Below are 23,016 nucleotides of genomic sequence, written 5' to 3'. Positions count from 1 at the left end.
GCACCATAAAACCTGCTGAATTCAATTGTCTTTTTAAAATTCAATTTAAAAATTTAAGCTTTTCACCTTACTTATAGTTTCCTTTGTAGTGCAAAAGCTTTTAAGTTTCATTAGGTCCCATTTGTTTAGTTTTGCTTTTATTTCCAATATTCTGGGAGGTGGGTCATAGAGGATCTTGCTTTGATTTATGTCGGAGAGTGTTTTGCCTATGTTCTCCTCTAGGAGTTTTATAGTTTCTGGTCTTACATTTAGATCTTTAATCCATTTTGAGTTTATTTTTGTGTATGGTGTTAGAAAGTGTTCTAGTTTCATTCTTTTAAAAGTGGTTGACCAGTTTTCCCAGCACCACTTGTTAAAGAGGTTGTCTTTTTTCCATTGTATATCCTTGCTTCCTTTGTCAAAGATAAGGTGTCCATAGGTTCGTGGATTTATCTCTGGGCTTTCTATTCTGTTCCATTGATCTATATTTCTGTCTTTGTGCCAGTACCATACTGTCTTGATGACTGTGGCTTTGTAGTAGAGTCTGAAGTCAGGCAGGTTGATTCCTCCAGTTCCATTCTTCTTTCTCAAGATTACTTTGGCTATTCGAGGTTTTTTGTATTTCCATACAAATTGTGAAATTCTTTGGTCTAATTCTGTGAAAAATACCGTTGGTAGCTTGATAGGGATTGCATTGAATCTATAGACTGCTTTGGGTAGAATAGCCATTTTGACAATATTAATTCTTCCAATCCATGAACACGGTATGTTTCTCCATCTGTTTGTGTCCTCTTTGATTTCTGCACCCCAATGTTCATCGCAGCACTGTTTATAATAGCCAGGACATGGAAGCAACCTAGATGCCCATCAGCAGATGAATGGATAAGGAAGCTGTGGTACATATACACCATGGAATATTACTCAGCCATTAAAAAGAATTCATTTGAACCAGTCCTAATGAGATGGATGAAGCTGGAGCCCATTATACAGAGTGAAGTAAGCCAGAAAGATAAAGAACATTACAGCATACTGACACATGTATATGGAATTTAGAAAGGTGATAACAATAACCCTATATGCAGAACAGAAAAAGAGACACAGAAATACAGAACAGACTTTTGAACTTTGTGGGAGAATGTGAGGGTGGGATATTTCAAAAGAACAGCATGTATACTATCTATGGTGAAACAGATCACCAGCCCAGGTGGGATGCACGAGACAAGTGCTCCAGCCTGGTGCACTGGGAAGACCCAGAGGAATCGGGTGGAGAGGGAGGTGGGAGGGGGGATCGGGATTGGGAATACATGTAAATCCATGGCTGATTCATATCAATGTATGACAAAACCCACTGGAAAAAATAATAATAATAATAAAAATTAAAAAATAAAAAGTAAAAAAAAAAAAAATTAAGCTCTTCCTCTCTCTCTTTTCCCTCTAAGACATGAGAGGGCTTGGTAAAAGGAGCTTGCGTGTTGTTTTCGGCAAGACACATAGTTCTGGCCTTTGATGCTTCTGGCATTTTCCACTACTCCAAAACTCTCTTTCTTTCTCAGCAAGTTTCTATCTCAATCCTCTCTTTCAAAAGAGGTTGGACAGAGAACATCAATTCCATTTCACAAACATGATGACTGAGGTCCAAATGGCTTGTTGAGACTGGGCAGAACACAAGACCTATCATTTCAGCAAGCATTTCCCCTCTGGAACTCTAGGACAAAAGACAGAAAGAAAACTGTATCCTTTCCTGATGTTAAATAGTAGCAATGCTCTGGGCTGGCCAGGACAGATTTGAATTTTATAGCTTTACTCAGGGAGAAAATTTCTTGATGAGAAAATGTCAGGCCTTTCTTGAGGTACACTGACAATCACTCACACACATATGCACACTGAAGCACACACAGGGAAATACAACCATCAGAATTAATCACTCATCCCACAAATATTTACCAAGCATCTCATGTGAGTCAGGTACTGTGTTAGATGTCGGAGACACCACAGAGAGCAAGAAACATCAGGTCTATCCTGATGGCAACTCTCAATAGCAAGGACTCATGTCCTAGCTCAGCAACTTGAAAATGTTGCTGAAGATAAACAAAAGGGTGCATTCTTGAACTCAGGGAAGGAGGTGATTGTGTTATAAAAAGAGACAGTGTTGCTTCTGGCACCTCAGGAAATTGTATACATCTTGCATGGATCTCCTGGCAATCTTGATTCCAGCTTGTGCTTCTTGCAGCCCAGCGTTTCTCATGATGTACTCTGCATATAAGCTAAATAAGCAGGGTGACAATATACAGACTTGATGTACTCCTTTTCCTATTTGGAACCAGTCTGTTGTTCCATGTCCAGTTCTAACTGTTGCTTCCTGACCGGCATATAGGTTTCTCAGCACTTAGCAGGTCTGAAATTCTCAGAGGAAGGAGGGTGGGAACCAGGGAGGGAGGAAATCATGTATCAGGGCTTAACAATCAACTATTATTTTCAACATCCCCCTAATAACAACATCAATTGTGTTACCACTGCTGGACCAGACTTCACAACAAGCTTAGGATCCATCTCTGTGCATCACAGAGGCTACATGGCCCCCTGACTGCTGACTGAGTTCAGCCAATGAGGAGACCTGCATGGGAGATGGTATGGTACAGGTGTTTATCACTCCACTCCCTGTCAACACATGCCTCACTCTCACTTCTGCATGGAGGGGAGGGGCTGGTTTCAACCATGGGTCCTGTCCTCATCAGGCTCCTAAAACACACTTTTCTCCTTTACCCCTGCCCCCACCATCAGAAATAGAGCACTTATCAAATTCTGCTCCATTTCGCTCTTCTGGACATAGCATCTGTTGCTCACCAGGACTCCAACACCCTAACACACACACACACACACACACACACACACACACAAACACACACACATTTGCACTATTGTCAAATACATCTCACAGAAGAGGCAAATGGGGCTGAAGAAGACTGAATATCTGAGGTGAAGCAAAATGCTGGAGTCTGTCAAGTTTGGATTCCAACTGCAGTCTCACAGGATTCCTATGATGATCGATGAGAATCATTGGGAACACAGTAAATACTCAGTATGACAGGGGACTCTCTGTTTTATTCTACAACTATTTAGGGTCCACTTAGTGCCAATTACTAACCCAGGTGCCTGGAAGCCCGAGGAGCAAAGCAGAAAAAGCCCCTGCCCTGGAGGAGCTGACATTCAGTGGAGGAAAGAGGCAAGACACAATACAAGGACTTCCCCAGAGTTCCAGTGGTTAGGACTGTGTGCTTCTACTGCAGGGACACAGGTTGGTCTCTGTTGGGGAACAAGATCCTTCAAGTTGCACAGAAGGGGCCAAAAAAAGAAAGACACAACACAATATATGATGTAATTTCAACTAATGGTCCATGCTCTGATAAACAGTACATAATTCCAACACAGAATAAGAGTGGTGGGGTAGGGTGATAAACTATTTCAGATTGAGGGGTCAAGGAGGGCCTACATGAGAAAGAAGATCAAAGGATGTGAGAGAGGAGGTGTGTAGGTGTCTTAGGGGACATGTTCCAGGCACAGACAACAGACAGTGTAAAGGCCCTGAGGCAGGGTGCAGTTTAGATGCTGTAAGGATAGTGAGGAGCCCAGTGTGGCTAGAGAATGAAAAGCCAGAAGAAAAGGCATGAGAAATGATGTCAGAGGGAGAGGTAGTTACAGGGCCTTGATGACTATTGAAAGGATTTTGGATTTTATTCTAAGCATGAAGAAAAACCATTGCCAGACTTCCCTGGTGGTCCCTGGTTGATAAGAATCCACCTGCCAATTCAGGGGACATGGGATTCAACCCTGGTCTGGGGACACTCCGCAAGCCATGGAAAAACTAAGCCTGCCCCCTACAACTACTAGGCCTGCCCACTACAACTACTAAGCCCATGCTCCAGGGCCTGAGAGTCACAACTAATGAAGCCTAAGCATCCTATAGCCTGTTCTCCATAGTAAGAAAACCCACAGAGGTGAGAAGTCCTTGCTTAAAAATAGAGAAAGCCCACACAGAGCAACAAAGACTCAGTGCAAGCAAAAATATTGTTTTTATTATTAAGAAAACAAAGGCCATTTCCAAGTTTCAAGCAGAGAAGGGATATTATCATTATTTGACCTTTTAACAGGATGTCTCTTGCTGCTGGCTGGGGGCTGGACAGAGGGAGGGAAACCAAGAAAAATGCGACTGCACTTGTCCAGGAGAAAGAGTAACATACAGTGAGAAAAAGAAAGAAAGGAAGAAAGAAAGAAAGGAGGGAAGAAAGAAAGAAAGAATACTGCTAGGAAAAAAAAAAAAAAAAAAGATTTTCATGTCACTGGAAGTGTTCAGTGGTTGGACAACCTGGCAGGAAACTGCAGACCATATTCAGGCACTGGCCAGGAACCTGGACCAAGGGGAAGCACCAAAATCTCAGTGATCCCCTGCCAGGCAGGTCAGAGATTTTGCAGCAAATTAGGCAGACACTGCTCTGGGCATATTCTTTCCATGTTGCTTGATGACATCATAGATGTACCGTCATGTGAATATTCACAGCTTGTGAGCCTCCTAAACAAGAACGTCAGCTCCATGGATGCAGAGGCCTTGTTCCCACCTGAGTTCCTAAATCAATCACACTGCCTGACATACAGGGACCAAGTAAGTGATGAATCATTGAGTTCTGAATGAGCACATCATGCCCTGGTAACAAAGGAAATAGTTGTCATTGCACAAAGCTACCACCAGATGACGGTGTTTCTCAAAACAAAGCCCGTTCCCCCTTTTCCCAAGTAAAGGAGTTCTAGCCTATCAGCACAGCTGAATAGGGTTTTGCAGTTGCCCTTCCAGCCTTGGGCACCCAAATAACATCATGCAATTCATGCCTGCTGGAGCCAGACTAAACTTCACACAGCCCTTGCATCCTTCTTCCCCCACTCCAACCGACCCAGGCTCATAAGGAAATGCTTTTCTGGACAATCTCAACCCGTTTCTTCTCTGAACTTCACTGCCCACTTCCCTGACTATCCATCCTCCTCACTTTCTACCAAAATTTTTTTCTGTAATGCATTTCTGGCCTGTTGCCTGATATTCTTTAGTGGATCCTGTCTCCTATTGATGTGGTTTCACAAAAGGTCTTCTGTGATAGAGAATCAGAAACACCCAGGTCCAGCGGTTGAAAATCAAAGTGTTCTTGCAATGTATCTACACTTAGGCCCTGCTTCCTCCTCCTACTTGATGTCTCAGCACACTTTTACTTTGGGTCTTTCCTGCTGGCTCAGATGCTAAAGCATCCACCTGCAATGCAGGAGACCTAAGTTCCATCCCTGGGTTGAGAAGGCCCCCTGGAGGGGGGCACTGCAACCCATTCCAATATTCTTGCCTGGAGAATCTCATGGACAGAGGGAGCCTGGTGGACTACAGTCTATGGAGTCACAAGGAGTCAGAGAGGACTGAGCAACTAACACTTTCACTTTACTTGAAATGCAGGGGCCCCCACAGAAGTGGGGAGCTGTCATTGCTGTCCCAGCCTCCTCACCCCCATCTTCTGGTAACATCCCTTTGGCTTGCTTTTGAAGAACCACCCTCTCCACACTCAGTCCACATACTTTGGACGAACCTGACCTCACATTCTTGTTCCCGGGATTGAGAATGTGACCCAGACATGACCAATTGACATATTACCTCACCCTAGGGCTGGGATTTATTGGGTCATGAATGAGCACGCATCCCAAACTGGGCTTATGAGAACTATCCTGAGGGGTTTGACTGGAATAACTAGGAAAATGCCTGCCATTCCACTAGGACACCAATCTGGAGTTACTGAATCCTATTTTTGTCAATACTCAGGTGATTGTGTGCATGAGATTCAAGCTAACACAAGTAAAGCTAAAAGATGGGGGGTTCTGCCAACATCCTTGGAGTCCCTGGATCCAGCTGTGTGTGAAGCCAGAACCCATGAATTGTTTTCCGTACCAATACTTTCCTTTCTTAGGAAAGTAATAGAAGTCTATGAACAAAGCTAGTGCAGGCAATGGAACTCCAGTTGAGCTGTTTCAAATTCTTAAAGATGATGCTATGAAAGTGCTGCACTCAACATGCCAGCAAATTTACAAAACTCAGCAGTGGCCACAGGGCTGGAAAAAAGTCAATTTTCATCACAATCCCAAAGAAAGGTAATCCCAAAAAATGCTCAAATGACTGCACAATTGCACTCATCTCACACGCTAGCAAAGTAATGCTCAAAATTCTCCAAGCCAGACTTCAGAAATACATGAACTATGAAATTCCAGATGTTCAAGCTGGTTTTAGAAAAGGCAGAGGAACCAGAGATCAAATTGCCAATATCTGCTGGATCATCAAAAAAGCAGCGAGTTCCATAAAGACGTCTATTTCTGCTGTATTTACTATACCAAAGTCTTTGACTGTGTGGATCACAATAAACTGTGGAAAATTCTGAAAGAGGTGGGGATACCAGACCACCTGACCTGACTCTTGAGAAACCTGTATGCAGGTCAGGAATCAACAGTTAGAACTGGACATGGAACAACAGGCTGCTTCCAAATAGGAAAAGGAGTAGGTCAAGGCTGTATATTGTCACCCTGCTTATTTAACTTATATGCAGAGCACGTCATGAGAAATGCTGGGCTGGATGAAGCACATGGTGGCACCAAGATTGCTGGGAGAAATATAAATAACCTCAGATATGCAGATGGCACCACCCTTATGGCACAAAGTGAAGAAGATCTAAAGAGCCTCTTGATGACAGTGCAAGAAGGGAGTGAAAAAGTTGGCTTACAGCTCAACATTCAGAAAACAAAGATCATGGCATCTTGCCCCTTCACTCCGTTGCAAATAGATGGGGAAATAGTGGAGACAGTGGCTGACTTTATTTTTCTGGGCTCCAAAATCAAATCACTGTGGATGGTGAGTGCAGCCATGAAATTAAAAGATGCTTGCTCCTTGGAAGGACAGTTATGACCAATCTAGACAGCATATTAAAAAGCAGATACGTTCCTTTGCCAAAAAATGTCTTGTCTAGTCAAGGCTATGGTTTCTCCAGTGGCCATGTAGGGATGTGAGTGTTGGACTATAAAGAAAGCTGAGCACAGAAGAATTGATGCTTTTGAACCATGGTGTTGGAGAAGACTCTTGAGAGTCCTTGGAACTGTGAGGAGATCCAACTCATCTGTCCTAAGGGAGATCAGTCCTGGGTGTTCACTGGAGGGACTGATGTTGAAGCTGCAACTCCAACACTTTGGCCACCTGATGTGGAGAGCTGACTCATCTGAAAAGACCCTGATGCTGGGAAAGATTGAGGGCAGGAGGAGGAGAAGCCAGAGGATGAGATGGTTGGATGGCATCACCAACAATGGACGTGGTTTTGGGTGGATTCTGGGCCTTGGTGATGGATAGGGAGGCCTGGCATACTGCAGTTCATGGCGTCGCAACAAGTCGGACACGACTGAGTCACTGAGCTGAACTGAATACGAGTCTGTCACAACCCTCAATGTACTGACTAGTACAATGAGAACATTAGTGTGTAAATAGCGGCTTTGATTCTTCCAGGATTGAACTGAGAATTAAAGGGCATAAAATAATTGAAACATTCAGTAGGGAACTTGAAAAATATGTGGCAGTGGGGTCTACCCTTTAAGAATTTACTAGCCGCTCCAGCTCCATCCTCTCCTTTCCTCTACCCAAGTCTCACTGATCACTTCCAAGCCTCATTTGCACTGACTGAGATTCTTTGTTTTTCTTCTACTTCCACCCTCTCTCCCAAAAATTAGAATACAAGAAGGGAACCAGAGTCCCCCTCTGACCCTTACTGCTCCCAGCTGAGCTGGGTACACAGCAGGTAGCCAGCAATATAACTGAATCGAAGGTGGGTGATGTCAAGTTCTCCCATTTCACCTGTGGGATCAACTTCCCTGCCTTTATAGATTCAAGCCCCTCCCATTCTCAAGCCACCCTATGGTATCATAATCTGGAGCCAGACTGCAAAGGTAAAAGTGAGCGTTAGTTGCTCAGTGGTGTTCCACTATTTGCGATACCATGACTACAGCCCACCAAGCTCCTCTGTCCAAGGGATTCTCCCGGCAAGAATACTGGAACGGGTTGCCATGGCCCTCTCCAGGCAATCTTTCTGACCCAGGCTCTCCTATATTGCAGGCAGATTCTTTACTGTCTGAGCCACTAGTGACTGCCTGGTTTCAAATGCAAGATCTGCTGCTTCATAGCCAAGCAGGTTGGAACTAGGTATCACCTCTTCTTGTCTGCTTGCCTCATCTATAAAGTTTGCATGATAACACTGCCTACTCCACTGGGCTGTTATAAGGCTTAAAGGAGACAATTACCTTAAACCACCTGAAGTAAAAGTTTTAAAAATTAATTTTAAAACAGGCATGTAAAACAGTACCTCTGGGCACATAAGCATTCAGTATATGTTACTGGACTTTTAAAGCTGCCCTCAACATCTCTCCTTACCACAACCAGTTGTTGAAGTCAGTCAACCCTATCACCCAAATCACTCAGAAATTATATGTATATACATATATGTATATGTCTTGCCTCCTAACAGGTCCTCATGTCTCCTTTCTGCTCTTCTAGCCCAGGAGGCAGAAAATTGACCTTTCCCTGGGTCTATTCAAGATGCCTTGGCTCGTCTCGTCCTAGACAAGAGGGGAGATCATAGACCTTCTGCCTTTTTGATGCCTTCTGAAAGAAACAGCCGAAGCTTTGAGGCTGCTGGGCTCACCAGCCCGAGCTGTTCATACAGTTGGAACCTCTGGGGAGTTGATAATATCGTGTGATTCCGTGAGCTTGGGTGAAACTGTGGGAAAGTACCATGGGCTGCTCTGCCTATTCCGCTTCCTGAGCCTCGATTCCTGCACTGTGACAGGGTGGTGGGCGGGGCGGGGGGCGCTGTGGATGCAGCTCCACCAAGAACCTCGGTCCCACATTCTGAATGACTTAAAGGCTACAAGTGCGCTCTGCTTGGTAAGCAGACGAATTCAAAAGCATTCCTAACAGAGTCCTGCTGTGAGTTTAATCTGGAGGGATCTCATTTGCCATGATTTAGGAAGACACCACATCCAAAATTGCGCTTCCCAGGTAGCTCCGTGGGTGAAGAATCCGCCTGCAATGTAGGAGCCTCAGGAGACTTGAGTTCAATCCCTGGGTTCGGGGGACCCCCTGGAGAAGGAAGTGACCACCCACTCCAGTATTCTTGCCTGCAGAATCCCATGAACTGAGGACACTGGTGAGCTACATTCCATAGCGTCTCAGAGAGTCAGATATGACTGAGCACACACGCACATCCAAAATTACTTTTTCCTTTGTGTTACCTGGATTCCCACCATTTGCCACTTAAATTTGTGGCAAGAAGCATGGAGTTAGAAGCGAGGGGATTGCCCATCTCCAAATTCTCCTGGGTCACCTTGGCTGGCCAAAGCCCACACCTCTCTGAGCTATATTCTTCCCATCAGCTGAGCACAGACCTTACTATAGGGCAGAGAACCAGAAATCACACTGAATGAGACACTCAGCTCACAGAGTACACTGGTGCTCAGCAAGTGTTGCTGTTCAGTTGCTCAGATGTATACAAATTTTTACAACTCCATAGACTGTGGCCCATCAGGCTCTGCTGTCCATGTGATTTCCAAGGCAAGAATCCTCGAGTGGGTTGCCATTTCCTCAGAAAATTTTCCTGACCCAAGGATGGAACATGCATCTGCACTACAGGCAGATTCTTTAGCACTGAGCCACCAGGGAAGCCCCAGTAAATGCTAGGTGCCGTCAATTTTTAATTCTTTAATTCTTTAAAGTATAAGTTCCTTAAAGAAGTTCGCCTCGAGACTCCAGGGAGAGGGGTTCAGTCAACTATTCTCAGGACTTTCCAGCTGGCCCAGAGGTAAAGAATCTGCCTTACAATGCAAGGGATGTGAGTTCAAACCCTGGTTGGGGAACAAAAGATCCCATATGTCTAGTTGAAACTAACCTACTTACTATAACAAGAGAGCCTGGCTCTGCCCCCATGAATCTTCCCACATAGAAATATTCTAAGAGACACGACAAGGGAGATTCCGCCTCCAGCAACTAAGACCTGTTTAAGATCTGTGTGATCAGTCTCTCAGTCATGTCTGACTCTTTGGAGCCCACATGACTCTTTGGAGCCCACTAGGCTCCTCCACCCATGGAATTTTCTAGGCAAGAATATTGGAATGGGTTTCCATTTCCTCTTCTAGGGGAGCTTTCTGACCTGTGTCTCCAGCATCTCTTGCATTGGCAGGCAGATGCTTTACTACTGCACTCCCTGACACCTGCCACAGTCAAACAAATAAAAAAATCCCTCTTTTCCCTGACAAAGTTAAATCATATCCACTTGACATGGTGACAGAATTTAGATTTTCATTTCCAGTGGGAGACATCCCTGAATATTAATAATCAATATTTAATATTCATTGGAAGGACTGTTGCTGGAGCTTAAGCTCCAATACTTTGGCCATCTGATGTGAAAAGGCTGACTCCTTGGAAAAGACCCTGCTGCTGGGAAAGACTGATAGCAGGAGGAGAAGGGGATGGCAGAGGATGAGATGATTTGATGGTATCACCAAGTTGTGGCCATGAACAGCCATGAATTTGGGCAAGTTCTGGGAGATAGCAAAGGACAGTGAAGCCTGGAGGGTTACAGTCTGCAGGTGAGCAAAAAGTCAGAAGCAACTGAACAACGACTACTCCAGTGGGTGTGAAAAGATTGTTCCTAGAATGTAAAAAGGATAGGTGGCTTCCCTAGTGGTCCAGTAGTTAAGAGTCCACCTGCCAGTGAAGTGGACACGGGCCTCACTGTTGCTCAAAGCACTAACTGATAGTGTCACAACTACTGAAGACCCAGTGCAGCCAGAAATAAATAAATAAAGCACTTTTATAAAAAGATAAAGACAAAAATGGAATCATTTCCACTAGTGTCTGAACAAAACTGGACTCTTAAGTTCAGAACCTGGGGGATACCATGCTTCTGGTGGGGGGTGGGGGGTGTCTGGCTAAAAAGTATGCCCTAGACCCTAGTGCCTATGGCCACAGTCTGGCACTGAGGCCACAGTAATGTATTACCCACCTATGCACCAGGAACTCCCACCCCACAGCCCCACCCACCTGTCCAAGTTTGAGCCTGTTCCTGCCACATCCCCAGCTTTGACTGGGGTAGGGTGCCATTTGTCTAACAAGTAAAAATCCAGGGGCCACCCAGTTGGTGTCCTCTCTCTGGTGTCACTGTACCTCCACTTCAAGCCCTTCCTGTGCTTCTCAACACCCACTCCATTTGCCTTGTAAACCCCCTCCTCCCACCCTGCTCCCGCAACAGTAGCCCATACTCCCTACTCCCACCTCTCACCTCTCCCGCTAGAGCTGCCAGATAAAATTACAGGACACCCAGTTAGACTGTAACTTCAGGATAATAATCAGAACTTTTTAATATGGGAATGACCCATGCAATACTGGGGACACATGTATGTTTCCTAAGTATTGGTTATTTATCTGAAATTTAACTGGGCATCTTGGATTTTTGTTCCATCTGGCACCCTACCCCAACCAAGCACTTGCTCCTTCCTCACACCCCTCCACACTGCCAGAGCCCCAATGGCTCTATGTACTCTGTTCCCTCTTACCTGGTGTTACTGAGTGTGCCTTCCTTAGCTCCAGCACCTCCACCTCTCTCCCACTATTTCTGTTGGATGTGCTGCATCTCTCAGCCCATCTCAATGCCTGGCTCTCACACCTCCACCCTCGCACTGCCCTCCCGCTTCCATGCAACATTAGGTCTCTTACACCCTCTCCTCCCAACAGGGGGCCCAGGGTAGTGCTACCACTGTGGTCAGAGCGAGCTTCGGGGGCAGGATAGGTGCCACCCAGCATGGGTCCATAACCTGGGTACGCTGGGAACTTGTGGCTGACAGGCACTGACCCTGAATGATTCCTCTGGTTCTGAGGCAGAAGCTCCTGAGTCGACCCGTCTCCTATCTGCCAGGGAGCTATTATTATCCATCAGCATTCATCCTATCTGGACTTCCATGGTGGCTCAGCCAGTTAAGAATCCACTTTGAAGGCAGGAGACCTCCATTTCATCCCTGTCAGGAAGATCCCGTGGAGAAGGAAATGGAAACCTGCCCTAGTATTCTTGCCTGGAGAATCCCATGGACAGAGGAGACTGGTGGGCTAGAGCCCACTGGGTCACAAAGAGTCACATGTGACTGAGCAAAACAACAACATTCTATCCAAATTTTGCACAACTTATGCCGGTTAAATATTAAGATAACAGTGATAATAATGGCCCAAAAATTGCATATATAAAATGTTATGTTTCCTAATTTGCCCCAGATGTTTATCTGTGACATGCAGAGCATTCTATATGACATTCCCATGAAAATCTTGGTTCTAACTCTTTTATGTGAATAGTGTACACTCTGTATGTTGTAATATGATATGTTGTACCCAGATTCTCCATATATGACATAGACAAAATTGCATGTGTTATATTTATGAAAAATTGTGACTAGATTATCACATGTAACACAGAGACAACTGTTTATTTCATACATGTGGAAATCACCACCCAGATTGTCATATATGAGTTAGAAAAACTTGTGTCACATATATATATGAAAATCTACACCTAGATAACCATAGGTCACACAGAGAAACAAGTGAGATACAAGCAATACTGAGGTTCATCAAAATAATACATTACAAATATTAACAATAATAATAGTATTAGCCAAAGTAATATGCCATAGTTATAGTAACAAGAAAATCAGCAATAGCTGCCAATACTGTTCAAATGGTAAAATAGGCATAATAATTGCCAGGTATCGAAGCTTGGGAGCAAAACTGTGTACCAGGCTCTTTGTGTATCATTGGTAATAACCAAATCTGAGTCCCTTGGCTATAGTTTCTTTTGTTTTGTTGCATTCTAACTGTTTTGACTATCATTTCCTAAATATTTCTCTTTAAAGTGACTCATTTAAAAAAAAAGTGATTTCTTGTTACAAATCTGTAAGAAGATGAGAAGATAAGCGATAAATTGGGAGAAAATATTTGCAAAAGACAGCCTGATAATGGACTATTATCCAAAACATACAAAGAACTCTCAAAACTCAACAAGAAAACAAGCAATTAAATCTAAAAAATGAACCTAAGAGCTAGACAGACACCGCACCAAAGAACTACAGGTGGCAAAAACACATATAAAGAGATACTCCACATCATGTAATTAGGGAAATGAAAATTAAAACAATGAGCTACCACTACTCTTCTGAATGTTCTTTGGAAGGATTGAAGCTAAAGTTCTAATACTTTGGCCACCTCATGTGAAGAACTGACTCATTGGAAAAGACTCTGATGCTGCGAAAGACTGAGGGCAGGAGAAGGGGATGACAGGATGAGATGATTGGATGGCATCACTGACTTAATGAAAAAGAGTCTGAGCACACTAGGGAGATAGTGAAAGACAGGGAAGCCTGGAGTGTGGCAGTACATGGGGTCACAAAGAGTCAGACATGACTGACTGAGAAACAACTCACAATAAACAAAATAAAAAAAATAAAAACAAAACGCTGTTTCAGATATCAGGTATATATCATATTTAATATAATTAAAAATCTGTAACTAGATTTTGATATGTGACACAAAGAAAATTCCATTTTTCAAATATATATAGACATATATACATCCAAATTATCATAAATGATATAGAGAATATTCTATATCTTATATAGACTATAATATGTAATCTCCATCCAGATTCTCCTGTATAACAGAGAGAAATCTTCACATATCCTATATATGGAAATCTGCACCCAGATACACATATTTAACATGTATAAGATTACATATTTCATGCATATGAAAATGAAGACACAGTATTCAATATGACATCGAGAAATTTTATATTTTCTCTATGTGGAAATATACATGTATTTATTATATGTATACATGTATCATTTATATACATATACATGAAAATATACAGCATTTCTCACATTTGACATAGAAAATTCCATATTTCATATACATGAATCTGAACCCAAAACTCATACGGGTCAAGAACAAAATTCCATATTTCATACAGGTAAATATCTGTGTTCAGATTTCAATATGTGTCTTGGAGAAAAACTTATATCTCATATATATTAAAGTGTGCAATTATATTTTCCTGCCAAGACAGTGTCATTATTATACTATCATCTTGACGTTTCACTGCCATAAGCTGTGCAAATTTTGGATAAAATATTGTTCAGTCACTCAGTCATGTCCTATTCTTTGCGACCCCATGACCTGCCAAGTTCCTCTGCCCTTTGGACTCTCCAGGCAGGAACACTAGAGCAAATCTCCATTCCCTTCTCCAGGGGATCTTCCTGACCCAGGGATCAAATGGAGGTTTCCTGTATTGCCAGTGGTTTCTTTACCAGCTGAACCACCCCAGAAGCTCAGATAAGATAAATGTGGGTGGATAATAATATATATTTTTGTGTATGAGAGAAAATTATGCATTAAACTATATATAAAAATATGAGCTGAGATTTTCATTGGGAATACAGTGAAATTGCATGTTTTGTATGTTATATTAAAATCTTAGCCAATTTTAAGTGTCTGAGAGAAGGGAAATTCCTTATTACACATGTATAAAAATTTGTATCCATATATATCATATGTGTGGAGAAGGAAATGGCAACCCAACCCAGTGTTCTTGCCTAGAGAATCCTGTGGACAGAGGAGCCTGGTGGGCTGCTGTCCATAGTGTCACACAGTCTCGGACACGACTGAAGCGACCTAGCATGCACACATGAATTGGAGAAGGAAAGGGCAACCCACTCCAGGATTCTTGCCTAGAGAATCCTGCGGACAGAGAAGCCTGGTGGGCTGCTATCCATAGGGTCGCAGAGAGTCAGACACGACTGAAGCAATATAGCATGCACACATGCATTGGAGAAGGAAATGGAGCCCCACCCCAGCATTCTTGCCTGGAGAACTCCAGGGACAGACCAGCCTGCTGGGCTGCCGTCTATGGTGTCGCACAGAGTCAGACACGACTGAGGCGACTTAGCAGCAGCAGCAGCGTATCACATGTGACTGATACATACGACTGATCACAGGTGATCAGGACAATAATCAGGACAGTGTTGTATTAGCAAGAGGATAAACAAAGATCAATGAGTGAAAATTGAGAGTCTAAAGTAAACCTTCCCAGTTAACATCAATTGATGTTCTAAGTGAAGTGAAAGTTGCTCAGTTGTGTCTGGCTCTTTGCTACCCCATAGGTCATAGAGTCCATGGAATTCTGTCAGCCAGAATGCTGGACTGGGTAGCCTTTCCCTTCTCCAGGGGATCTTCACTACCCAGGAATTGAACTCCAACCTCCTGCATTGCAGGCAGGTTCTTTAACAACTGGGCTATTAGGGAAACCCTCAATTCAGTTCAGTTGCTCAGTCATGTCCAACTCTTTGTGACCCCGCGATTCTCAGCACGCCAGGCATCTCTGTCCGTCACCAACTTCTGGAGATTACCCAAACTCATGTCCATTGAGTCGGTGATGCCATCCAGCCATCTCACCCTCTGCCCCCAGTCCCTCCCAGCAGCAGGGTCTTTTCCAGTGAGTTAACTCTTCGCATGAGGTGGCCAAAGTATTGGAGTTTCAGCTTCAGCATCAGTCCTTCCAATGAACACCCAGGACTTATCTCCTTTGGGATGGACTGGCTGGATCTCCTTGCAGTCGAAGGGACTCTCCAGGGAAACTCTAATGCCCTACTAAATATATTTAAAATGCTGCACCCATGTTCTAATATCTCACATATAGAAATTTAGTATTTAATATATCTTAAAATTTGTGTTGTGATTTTTATGTGACAAAAAGAAAATTCCATTGTTTCATACACCCAAATATCTGATTCCAGATGCTCATCTGATATAGATAGCATTCTAAATTTCTTGTATATGCAAATCTTTAACCAGATTCTTTTCTCTATCATCTATGGGATAGTCCATATTTTATAGTATAATATTTTGCACTTGGGTTCACATATATAACATATATAAATTTTCATATTTCACATGTCTTAAAATAAACACTCAGATGCTTATATATAAAATAAACATCATATTCTTATAGCTGACACAGAAAAATCACCATGTAAAATGAAAATCTGCACCATGATTCTTGTAATCATTATAGATAAAACTATATATTTCATATAATGACAACCTTAACCCTGATTTTACTAAAATATGAAAAGTTCATATTTAATATACGTGAATCAGTTCAGTCCAGTCACTCAGACATGTCCGATTCTTTGCAACCGCATGGCCTGCAGCACCTAGGCCTCCCCGTCCATCACCAACTCCCAGAGTTGACCCAAACTCATGTCCATTGAGTCGGTCATGCCATCCAACCATCTCATCCTCTGTCGTTCCCCTTCTCCTCCTGCCTTCAATCCCTTCAGTCCAAGGGACTCACAAGAGTCTTCTCCAACACCACAGTTCAAAAGCATCAATTCTTCAGTGCTCAGCTTTCTTTACAGCTTACTTTAGAGTCGACAGTTGTCAACTCTCACATCCATACATAACTACTGGAAAAACCATTAGCCTTGACTATCCAGAGCTTTGTTGGCAAAGGAGTGTCTGCTTTTAAATATAGTGTCTAGGTTGGTATCAGTTTTCCTGACGGCATATATAGAATCAGTCTACATGTTAATGCTTATGAAATAGAGAATTTCCTCCACGTCACGAATGGAAATCTGAACACAGATTTTTACATGCAAGTCATATGGAATTTTCTCTATGTCACAAACATAATATGGGCCACTGATAATCACATAATAATGTATGGATTTTTCTCTATGACATTTATGACAACTTTAGTATAGATTTTAATATATGATATATGAGGTCTTCTCTGTTACATATGCAAATACATATGTAGATTTTTATTTAAGTGAAAAGATGTAATTTTCACAGTCTTACATTTGACAATCTTTATGCACAAATTTCTTACTTAACATTTGGAGTTTTCGTGTCTCACATACAAGAATATGACAGAGTTTTTCAAATATTTGAAATATTCCCTTTACTCTAGGTAGCATATGAAAATCTGGGCACTGATTTTCACATATATGAAATATCAAATTCTCCCTAAATCAAATATGAGTATCATTGTGCAAATTATCCTATATAAAAATATGGAATTTCTTCTGTGTCATATAAAATAATCTACAGCAGACATTAAGGTATATGAAATATGGAATTTTACCACTTTAGCAATTGAGAATCTGGATGTAAATTTTAATATTATAGATTTTCCTCCTGTCAATGTGAGAAACTAGGGACATATTTTCATACATACAAAATAGGGAATTTTCCTTATGTCACCTATGAGAGGCACCTAGTGTATCTTTTCATATATGAAATAGGAAAACGCCTCTAAGTTATATATGGTAATATGATGGCAGATTTTCATTTGTGTGAAATATATACTTGCCTGCATTTGAAATATGAGTATTTCTGCATACATTATATTTATATGAAATATGGAACATTGTATGCCACATATGGGATCTGGATGAAGATTATATATATATATATATATATGTGTGTGTGTGTGTGTGTGTGTGTGTGTGTATGTATATATGTATATATGAGATGGAATATGAAAACCAGGGTGCATATTTCACATATATAACCGAAGGAATATTATCTATGTCCCATATGAGAATTTGACCTAAATTTTTATGTGTAGGTTATGAGATATTCTCTATGCCATATATGAAATTTGCATGCAGATATATATATAGCTGAGTACCAAGAATTGATGGCTTTGAACTGTGGTGTTGAAGAAGACCCTTGAGAGTCACTTGGGCTACAAGGAGATCCAGCCAGTCCATCCTAAAGGAGACCAGTCCTGGGTTTTCACTGGAGGGACTGATTGTTGAGGCTGAAACTCCAGTACTTTGGCCACCTGATGAGGAGAGCTGACTCATTTGAAAAGACCCTGATGCTGGGAAAGATTGAAGGTAGGAGGAGAAATGGATGACAGGGGAATGAGATGGTTGGATGGCATCACCGACACAACGGAAGTGGGTTTGGATGGACTCCGGGAGTTGGTGATGGACAGAGAGGCCTGGCATGCTGCGGTTCATGGGGTCGCACAGTCAGACAGGATTCAGCAACTGAACTGAACTGAACGTTAAGAAATATGAAAATTTATATATGCCAAATGTGAAAATCGAAGTGCTGATTATATGTATGAAATGTGGAATTTCCTATATGTCACATAATAGAATCTTGCTTACATATGCAAATCTGGGTGCAGACTCTCAAATAGAGGATATCAAATAGAAGATTCTTTGTGTCACTTGTGAAAACCTCAGCACAGAATCTGGGTGAAGATTATAATACCTATAATGTAAAGAATTTTCTATGTTTAGTATATGTGAATCTAGGTATAAGTTTTCATATACTTGAAACAATGAATTGCCTATCCCATACATGGGAATCTGGCTATACCATTTTAATTACTTTTATATGGAATATACTTGAGTTCACATATGAAAACCTGAGTAGAGAATTTTACATATGTGAAATATGGATTTTCACTATCTTACACACATAATCTGAATGAGAATTTTCATATACATGAATTTGAAATATTGTCTGTCACATACAAAGATCTGGGTACTGATTTTCCTATACGTGAAACAGAGATTTTTCTCTAAGTCATATGAAAGAATGTGATGAAAGTTTCATGTATACGTAATGTGGAATTTTATGTCACCTATCAGAACCTGGGTTCGGATGACAGTATATATTGAATTGAGAATTTCCTCTGTCACACATGAGAAACATGACTCAGACTTTTAAATATATACAATATGGACATACTTACATCATACATGGGAATCTGGGCACAGGTTTTCATAGATGTAAAATGTGATATTTTGTCTCTGTCTTATATGAGATTCTGTGTGCAGGTAATCATGTATATGAAACATTGAATTTCCCTTGAGACATATATCAGAATTTGGGTGCAAATTTTCACACATATGATATATGGAATTTTCCTTCTGACACATAAGAGAATCTGCATACAGATTTTTTAAAGAAAGAGACACGTGCACCCCAATGTTCATCGCAGCACTGTTTATAATAGCCAGGACATGGAAGCAACCTAGATGCCTATCAGCAGATGAATGGATAAGAAAGCTGTGGTACATATACACCATGGAATATTACTCAGCCATTAAAAAGAATTCATTTGGAATTTTCTCAATGTCATACACAGTAATCTGAATGCAGATTTATATTCAGACATGAAATGTGGAATTTTCTCTGTCAAATACGTAAGCCTGGGTAAGGCTTTCACATAAATGAAATATCAAAGTATCTCTGTGACACAGGAATATCTAGACTCTGGATATGAAAAATGGAAACTTTTCTGTCATATATGAAATTAAGACAAAATATTACATATTACTAATATTAATATTATAGAATATATTATAATATACACATAATATAGAAATGCCTCTATAATATGTGAAGATCTGGATGCATATTTTCATGCATGTAAAAATCTGCACCCAAATTCTCATACCTGACATTGGGAAAATTCAATACTGAACATAAATGAGATATATGTGTACAGATATTCATTCATATGAAACATGGAATTTTCTAACTGTAAAGTAAGAGAATCTGGGTGCATATTTTTCAGTGTTAAATATGAATTTTATTAATGTTATATACAAAACCCTGGGTTCAAATTTTTATTATATATTTATATGAAAAGAGATTTTCTATATCATCCAGAGAAATTTCTTGCACTTCTAAATCTTTGTCTTCAGGCTATTTATCTGTAGCTCCATTTTGTTTTCAAGATTTTGGATCATTTTTATTATCATTATTCTAAATTCTTTTTCAGGTAGATTCCCTATCTCCTCCTCTTTTGTTTGGCTTGGTGGGCATTTTTCATGTTCTTTTACCTATTGGGTATTTCTCTGCGTTTTCATCTTGTTTAGATTGCTGTGTCTGGAGTGGGCTTTCTGTATTCTGGTGGTCTGTGGTTCCTTTTTATTGTGGAGGTTTCACCCAGTGGGTGGGGTTGGACGATTGGTGTGCCAAGGTTTCCTGGTTAGGGAAGCTTGTGTCGGTGTTCTGGTTCATGGAACTGGATTTCTTCTCTCTGGAGTGCAATGGAGTGTCCAGTAATGAGTTTTGAGATGGGTCTATGTGATAGGTGTGACTTTGGGCAGCCTGTATGTTGATGCTCAGGGCTATGTTCCTGCATTGCTGGAGAATTTGCATGGTATGTCTTGCTCTGGGACTTACTGGCTCTTGGGTGGTGGTTGGTTTCAGTGTAGGTATGGAGGTTTTTGGATAGTCTCTTATTACTTAATGTTTCCTGTAGTCAGGAGTTTTCTGGTGTTCTCGGGTTTGGGGCTTAAGTCTTCTGCCTCTGGATTTCAGTCTTATTCTTCAAGTAGTCTCAAGACTTCTCCAACTATACAGCACTGATAGTAAGACTTCTAGGTTAATGGTGAAAAGATTCTCCACCATGAGGGACAGCCAGAGACGTTTACAGAGTTACATGAAGAAGAGGAGAGGGAGGAGGGAGATAGAGATGAGCAGGAAGAGAAAAGGGGGACTCAAGAGGAGAGAGACAGATCTACACAGCTCTCTGCTCCTGAAGTGTTCTCTGTAGCCCAGACACCCACAGAGATTCACAGAATTGGATTGGGAAGAGAAGGGGGAGGGAGGAAATAGAGGTGATCTGAGGTAGAAAATGGAGAGTCAAAAGTGGGAGAGAGTAATCAACACACTCCTGAGTAAAAATGGGTACTGAATATTGGATTCTTAAATGTCCAAAATTGATATCAAATACTGATAAACAACGATCAAAAATCTAGAGTAGAGGTTAGACTCTTAAAAATACAATATTAAAAACAAAAACAAAAACACAAAAATTTTAAAATATATATGAAGCTCAGTTTAAAAATAAGGCTTTTCCTTTTTTTTCAAGGTTATAGTGAAATAAAAATGAAAATTAAGGAGTAATAGAGGAGTAATAGAGGACTTTAAAAGAAAATAAGAGAAAAGCAATAAAACAAGAAAAAAAAATTCCTAATTAAAAAAATAGTAAAAATATATGAAAATTAAAGTTAAGGAGTAACGGAGGAATAATAGGGAATTTTAAAACAAAATAAAGGAGAAAAATTAGAAAAGTAAAGAAGAAAAATTTTTTTTAATTAAGAAAAATAAAGTAAAAATATATCTAGGAATTTTTCTTGAGCAGTTGTGGTCAGTGTGGGTTCAGTTCAGTTTCAGATAGCTCCTCGTTCCAGCTTACACTTCTGGATATCTATAGGCCCCTTCCGGTGTAGTTGGTCTTACCTACAGGGATTTTAATCTGTTGCACTGGTCACTTCTGAAGTGGTTCCCTTTGTTTATTTTGGTTTCTGTTTGGCAGTCTCTTGATTGTCTAATTTCCGCCCTGATCCAGGCAGGCGGAGTCAATCTCTTGTTTAGGTTCACTGGTTCAGTTGTGCTGCGGGAGGGAAGAGCACTGTAAACAAATGTCACTGGCTTGTGTGGGAGGACCCACAGTGTTCTGGCCACATTGGATTTGCCCCTGCTCACGGGTGTGTGCTTTCCCTGTCTACACTGCTCAGGCTCCTGGATGCTCTATATGGAGTGGGCCCTGCGTTGCATTGCAGTTCCAATTTATGGGGTATTCTGTAAAAACACGGACTCGGTTGGGCTTGCATTTTGTGCCTTCCCCGGCCCGAGCAGCTCAGGCAGTCATGAGCTTGATGGGCACACTCTCCCTGGGTGTGGTGTGCCTTATCCCCTCCGTGGTCTCAGCCTGTTTCTGCCCATGCCAGTCGGGTGCATGCACCTTGTGTCTGGTCTCTGGAACTGGCCTCTGGCCACAACTCTCCCGGCGGATGTCAACCATCCAGAATCTCAGGAAGTCTTTCGTTAAAAACTGGAGGCCTGTTTGCAGTTTGGTAACGGGTGCCATCTCTGGGGCTGAGTTTGCCCCTTTCTCCTCCCCCCTGCCTCCTGCCTCTGGTGGGGGATGGGCTGGTCTGCTGCTGGCTAGCTCTTCTCTGGAATTGCTTAGTCCCTTTGTTCTGCAAATGGCCTGCAGTGTGTTCGGGTCGGTTAATTCTCTCTCTCTTGCTACCCCACAGTTTAAGCTGTTGTCTCATGTTAGCTCCCTCCAATTGCCCTCAGGTCATTTGGGCCTGGTCCTTACCGGAAGTAATGCTGCCCGCTCCTCTCTGTTCTGCCCCCACTTGCTGGTGGTGGATGCGGGTGTCTGGGGTACTTTTCTGCTGGGAGTTGCTTTTAGCCATGTAATCTGTGGGTTTTATTCATTTTTCCTCCCAGTTATGTTGCCCTCCGAGATTCAAAAACTTCCCCCAGACCCACCAGTGAGAGGGTTTCCTGGTGTTTGGAAACTTCCTCTATTACAACTCCCTTCCTGGGATGGGTCTCCGTCCCTTGCTCTTTTGTCTCTCTTTTTATCTTTTATATTTTCTTCTACCTCCTTTTGAAGATGATGGGCTGATTTTCTGGGCGCCTGATGTCTTCTGCTAGTGGCCAGAAGCTGTTTTGTGAAGTTTGCTCAGCGTTCAATTGTTCTTTCGATGAATTTGTAGGAGAGAAAGTGGTCTCCCCATCCTATTCCTCCGCCATCTTAACACATGTAAATCCATGGCTGATTCATGTCAATGTATGGCAAAAACCACTACAATATTGTAATTCGCCTCCAACTAATAAAAATAAATGAAAAAAAAAAAAAAAAAAGAAATAGCTCAACTGGAATTCCATCCCTCCACTAGCTTTGTTTGTAGTGATTATTCCTAAGGCCCACTTGACTTCACTCTCCAGGATATTTGGCACTAGATGAGTTTGAGTGATCACTCCATCTGGATTATCTTGGTCATGAAGATATTTTTTGTATAGTTCTTCTATGTACTCTTGCCACCTCT

The sequence above is a fragment of the Dama dama genome, chromosome Y (assembly GCF_033118175.1).
Source record: "Dama dama isolate Ldn47 chromosome Y, ASM3311817v1, whole genome shotgun sequence".
In the NCBI taxonomy this organism is placed as follows: domain Eukaryota; kingdom Metazoa; phylum Chordata; class Mammalia; order Artiodactyla; family Cervidae; genus Dama; species Dama dama.
The sequence above is the reverse complement of the archived record's forward strand: the minus strand, read 5'-3'. Positions refer to the sequence as shown.